Raw genomic sequence first — 6,330 nt, forward strand, 5'->3', positions numbered from 1 at the left:
TCTCTCACATTTCTCTCTCTCTCTCTCTCGGACACGGCCTCTTTGGCTGCGTTTGGGGGGCTTTTTTGCTCCCTCGCTTATAAGCAGAAGACCCATAAGCGTTTGGTAACCAAAATTTTGAGCAGCTTTTTTCAGAAGCTGCAATGGCTTCGGTCGAAAAGCAGAAGCAGATTCAACCAAGCTTTTAGAAGCCAGAAGCCCGAAATCACTGTGGCGCTGGTGACTGTAGATTAATGAACCTTCTATAATACCGGTCTTCACCCTTTCTTGGTTGAAGCTATTACTCGTTGCCCTCAGACCCTTTTGATATCCGGATATCCCTACGCTGCATCTATCTCTCTCCCTCGTCACAGACGCCTCATCGATCTCGATCCCTCTGATGCCACCTCACGTAGCTTCTCATCAAGAGCAAGCAAGGCTGCTAGGCAATTTGATTTAGGTTCGTTTTTAATTATTTCAGTTTCAAAGTTTGATGATTTTGATGAGTACTTGAGATCAATTTCGTGATGGGTTTTGAATATGAGTGGTAGAGATTGTGATTTGTAGCATATATATATATATATATATATATATGTACTGGGTGTTGTGATGTGCAATTGAAATTGATTTTGTTTTGGTGATTTTTCTGGACCCTTTTAACTTGTGTTGATTGTTGTTGATCCCCTTTTGACTCGGAAGAAGTTGAACATGTGTCAGCAATGGAACTTTCAGATTGAATTCTGTTGTGTTCTGGGCAAGCAAAGAGTAATGTTTGATCTGTTCTGTTCTGGGCAAGTAAAGAGTAATGTTTGAATTCGGTTGTGTTCTGAGGTTGAAATTCCAAAATGACTCGGAAGGAAATATTTAATGAACATTCTGATCATGCCTTGATTTCTACTTGGGATAATATGTATGTTTATTAGTATATAATTATATATAGGTGGAAAGTTGCTTTGTAAATTATTATATACTGGAATAGCAAAACAGTTGTACGTAAGGATTAAGTTCTGTGGGGTTTGGCTGTAGGCATTGGCATTTGAGTTTTAAAGGATCACATGGTTATGTCTAAATGATATCAGATTCTAAAGGACCAAGAAGTATTGTAATAACCTGTTTTGGCAGCATGTTTAGTGGGTTTACTGTTGATAAAAGAAAAGAGGAGCATGTTTCCGTGTTTTGAGCAACAAAGGGAAAACATAGTGACGAGCGTCGGTGGAAGGGGAACTGCAGTTCTCACTCTCCCTCTCTCTCTCTAACACGACAGAAGCAAGAGAAAAAAAAAAAAAAAAAAAACAGAGCAAGGCTTCTCCGGCCAAGCTCTCCCACCTCTGGCCACCTCAAGACACCAGACCACCTCCCTTGGCTTCGCCACAGGCCGCTCTACCTGCTCGACGTCGTCTTTTCCTCCGGCACGACCTCAAGATCCGGCAAACCAGCTCGAACCCGGTTGCACTCGAAACCGAACTAACTCATCCTCCTCTTGTTTCCGGCCACCAATCCTCACCAAACTTCATCCTTGATCTCACCTCAACCTCCAGAAGCTCTCAGAAGTGTCCCTTCACGGCGGCGCTGTGCGTGGTGGAGGTTGGAAGCCAGACCAGATCAAAAATCGAAACCGAGCTTTCGACCCCGATACCTCAAGCTATAGACCACAAATTCTTGTGATTCTTGACCTGAAAGGATCGCCTTGAGTTACTGAACAAATATCCAGAATGAATCGAAGCCATTGGTGGAAGTTTTTACGTCGAAATCACAGCTCGCCTGATTCTGGAATTTTTCCGGCCACCGAGATTTCGATCAAGATATCTAGAGTTGTAGAGCTTCGTTTTGATTGATTCATGAACCATTGAGTTCACCTTCATGTTCTTAACAACTCTCCAGAAGGGATCGAGGCCTCATATTGAAGTTTTTACGTCGAAATCATAGCTTGCCGGTTTCTGCAATTCTCGCCGGTTTCTGGAAAATTTCTGGCCAAGTTCAACTGTTCTAGGTAATTTTCGACCACTTCCGATCATTTTCAGACTTCATGATAGTTAGGAAAATGGTTAGGCTTGATGAGATGAAGAGGAGCAGCCTGGACCCGACACCATTGGCGGTGGTTGGCGGCGGCTCGGCCCCTAACTCCGGCGGCCCTTTCCGGCCACCTCCGGGGGTCAAAAATGTGATTTCTTTACATTTTTAGATTCTACATTTCATTACGATAATTTCGATATATTATACGCAATTTTTGGATATCGTATGATTTAGTTATGAATTTGACGATTTCGATCGTTCGATTTGTGATCTGTGAAGATCAGACCGTCGGATGGACTTGTAATTTTAATATGTTGATCGTATGACTGTCCCGATGACTTTGTGTGTTCACGGGCGAAGATCTGACCGTTGGATCTTCGTATAATTGTGAAATGGTGTTTTGGAAGGCTATTCGTGAGAATCCGACCGTCGGATTTTCATATAAATCTGTGGAGATGTTAATAAAGGCGATTCAGGAAGATCCGACCGTTGGATCTTCGTGATAATTTCGGGAGGATGATCCAAAGGGCGATCCGTGAGGATCCGACCGTTGGATCATCGTATAAATTTGATCTGACCGTTGGATCGTCGTATAAATCCGATCTGACCGTTGGATCGTCGTATAAATTCGACCTGACCGTTGGATCATCGTATAAATTCGATCAGACCGTCAGATCGTCATTTATTTTATTTTATGAGTTGTTGGCTAAATTCAAGTCACTTATGATTAGGTGTTTGACAGTTTGATTTGGCGGACGAATTGTGATTCTTATTCGAGTTGTAAGAAGACGCAGCGGGATTAGAGGTGAGTAAACCGCACATGGTTCATTCACGAACCGAAGTTCTAAATATTTATGTTTATTTGTGGAAATTGTTTTGAATTAAATAATTGTTTTGAAAAATATGAACTCGATCAACTACGGTTCATAGGGCTGACGCTCACAGGTAAGAAAATGATTTTTAAGTATAAAAAGAATTTATCTCTTTATTTCATGAGATCTTTGGTTGATATTAATAGACATTCATGTGTGAATGTCAATGTACATATTTTATTTATGTGAAATATTATGTATTGTTGGAGTTGTGAATTAATATGTATCGTTAGAGTTCGTTGAGTTTATTGTTGAAAAGCAGCATATTGTGAGAGGTGTTGAGTTTATTGTTGAGAAACAATATATTGAGAGAGGTGTTGAGTTTTATTGTTGAGGAACAATAAATTGTTGGGTCACGAGGTGACCATGGCATACTATCAGCGAACCACGCTCTCGCGCCGGGTAGGTGGAAAAGATTAGTTAGAGCTCTAGTCTGCCAAATGTTGAGTGACCTTATGAGGGTAACGGGGAGTGACTCATAAGTGTATAATATATATATATATATATATATATATATATATATATATATATGAGAGTGAGAAAGTGACGTGGTTTTGTGGTGGTCGTTGTGATTGTGATATTTCTACAATTTCTATGCTTGAGTTGAAATTGTTAATTTAAATTTGTGCAATCCTTAAGTTTACTCATACGGGCTGTCAAAAGCTTACCGGGTTTGTGTTGTTGCAATCCCGGTACACTATTCAAACGGTGTAGCGGATAATCCTGCAGGTCAGGAGAAACAGGGTGGTGATCGGGCTGCTTAGGGCAGTGGCATTCGAGTCACAGCATTATTGTGAGTTTTGTTATGTTCAATTCGAACTTTACAATTTGGAAATTGTGAGAATGTGCTGTAATAAGGAATTGAGGAGTTGGGTTATGTAATATTGAGTGGTGTGAGGTGTGTTACTCTGAAAGAAAATTTTAGATTGGTATTTGTAATTGTAATTATTCATGTTTCGGATTTGAATTGGTTATTCAAAATTCGGGGCATGACAAGTATTGAGTCACTATATTTATTGGTGGACATTATGCTTAGAGATGTTCACAGAAATGGAAACTTGTTATATGAGCCACTGATCAGATTGATTTCTAAAGCAAAACTTGTTATATGCTAGATTGATTTCAGAAGCAAAAGTGAATATTTGAGAGTTTGGTTTTGCTGGTTTTGATCAGATTTGTGGAAAGGCAAAAGGGCAGAAAGTTTTTGAAGTGGAGGGCTTTGTTTTGGTTTGTCGAAAAGTACAACAGAATTTACAGAGACTATTTTGTTCAGATTAAGTTTATGAGATATCTTTTAACTATTTTGTTCGTGTGTTCTTGCTTCATTTGTTGTGATATATACATGTTCGATGCAGAAAGCCATAAATGTATGGCTTGTCTAAATTGGTTTAAGCTTCTGCACAATTAGTAACCTAAATGATTTTCAAACAGAATGCAAGCATAGAAACAAATTAAGATGATAAGAAACTTGCTTTCTAAAAGTGGGTGTCCTGAGCAAATTGTTAGGTTGCTGTTTGGGTTGGAATTCTTATTTTGACTTCACAACAAGAGATTTCATTGATCAAAGAACCTATATGCATCAGTTTAACAACCTTAGACTGAGCGGTAACCTCAAACATTAGTTTGTAGGCATTGGAGAAAGCTAGAACAAGTTTCTGCATTATAATCGTTTAGTTAACTTCGAGCAACCATATCCTTTGATCTAGACCCTCATTACAGAAACCATTTGCATGTGTTGAAAGCTTATAATGTAAGCTTGATATCTGTTTAGTTTCGTACTATTTCATTTAAGAGGCAGCGGTTAATTTTGAGGCCAAAAACAGAGGTCTGCAATCTGTTGTTTTTGACCCAGTTGCTTTTTTACTAAAAAGTAAAAACTGTACATTTCGGCTGGGTATTTGAAGTTGGTGTCTTCATAAAAGTTTTAGTAGACATCTTAAAGATCTATTCAGAATTAAAATCTCATAAAAAGGAGTTTTCTAGAGTAAGTTATGATTTTTTGAATTTGAGGGTCTGCATCAGGAAATTCTTCAATTGTCACTATATTTCCATCAATTTGAGCATTTTTTTGGTTTACTATGTCAACTTGTGCACAAATTAGGTTGGATCACTATCTTAGATTGCCCAATTGAAGGCTTTGGCTTTTTGTAATTTACCTATTTGCTGTTTCATACAGGTTCTGAGGAAAGATTTAGGAGATGTATGTATTGTATGTAACAGCTGCCATTTGCTTAGAATAGAACAAGTTTTTGGGAAAGAGTTGGGTCGTGTAGGAACATTTCTAAATTGGTTAGTGACAAACATTGTAACTAACATTTGTTAGATTGATGGTTTTTCACTTTATCATGGGTTTAATTGGGGTTTTCTAAAGCTGGTAGCAGGTAACATTGCCTTCTTCAGATCCACATAGCTGCGTGCTTTCTATGTTAATACTCTTGGAACTCTTGGTTTCTAATTACATCCTTACTGAAGTGTTTGTATTTATTTTGAATTGTTGTATTATGCAAGACCATTTCTTTTACTCTGTTAATTCTTTGTTGATTATACTTAGAGTTGGTCATCTTGTCTATATTTGTTGGATGCTGAAACTAGTTTCCATAGTTGAGTTTGGTGGGTTTGTTCCATCTTTGCCATGTCTCTTTGGTATCACTGCTCTATTTTAAAGGTAATTTGCTTGACCAAATTATTGATGTCAATGCTAAGAATATTGTTGGTTTACCCTACGGAAAATTTGAGTTGCAGTTGCAATATTGATCCTTTTGAAATGATTTTAAGCATATGTCAATGGGATTGATACATTAAATTCATGTGACTTAATAGCGTAACCTTATCACTCATGGTACCAGCTCTTAAAGTTGTATCCGTCATTGTAGTCTTTAACAGTCTTCATTAATGAGCCAAGTTTGTACTCATGTTCCATCCTCTGATGTAAAGACCTGAAGTGCAGTATCCAGTTGCTTGTTTTGTGGGCTCATATACACTGTAAGGAACAAGAACTGACAGATTTATATAATCTTTTACAGGTTAGTTTTAATGGTTGTGGAGACCTAATCTTGGCATCTTTCATGACATATGTGTCGGAGCACCTTGCAACTAGATCATTCTTGAGAGGCCTTGAAGAACGAGATGCTACGAGAAGTAGGAGATTTTGTTAGATATAGTTCACTGGTGACAAAACTGAGCATGTAAAACTATTAACCAAAAGACCAAGTATGTCCTGTAAGCAGTGTTTGATCCTGTTGTAATCTGTTTCACATAGAACGCCTAGATGAATTTGTAAATTATTGCCAGAAAATATGTTGATAAGTGCTTTTTCTCCAAGAAATTTTGTTGTAACATTGTTACGGAAACTATTAATGATACTGTTAACATTCTTCCGCACAATCTCAATCTTTCATATATCAACCCTGACCTTAAGGTTTCGGTAAATTATAATTCCAATATTGTAAAGGTCATGGGTTCGATT

The 6,330-nt window shown here is 38.1% G+C and overlaps 1 long non-coding RNA gene across 1 annotated transcript; it reads left to right on the forward strand.

The window, feature by feature from the left end:
• Nucleotides 1-6,236, forward strand: LOC112184095. The gene is made up of 2 exons (XR_002930009.2): nucleotides 1-439; nucleotides 5,888-6,236. It is a non-coding gene; the product is annotated as an uncharacterized LOC112184095 (long non-coding RNA).
• Nucleotides 6,237-6,330: the final 94 nt, after the last annotated feature.

The sequence above is a fragment of the Rosa chinensis genome, chromosome 2 (genome assembly GCF_002994745.2).
Source record: "Rosa chinensis cultivar Old Blush chromosome 2, RchiOBHm-V2, whole genome shotgun sequence".
In the NCBI taxonomy this organism is placed as follows: domain Eukaryota; kingdom Viridiplantae; phylum Streptophyta; class Magnoliopsida; order Rosales; family Rosaceae; genus Rosa; species Rosa chinensis.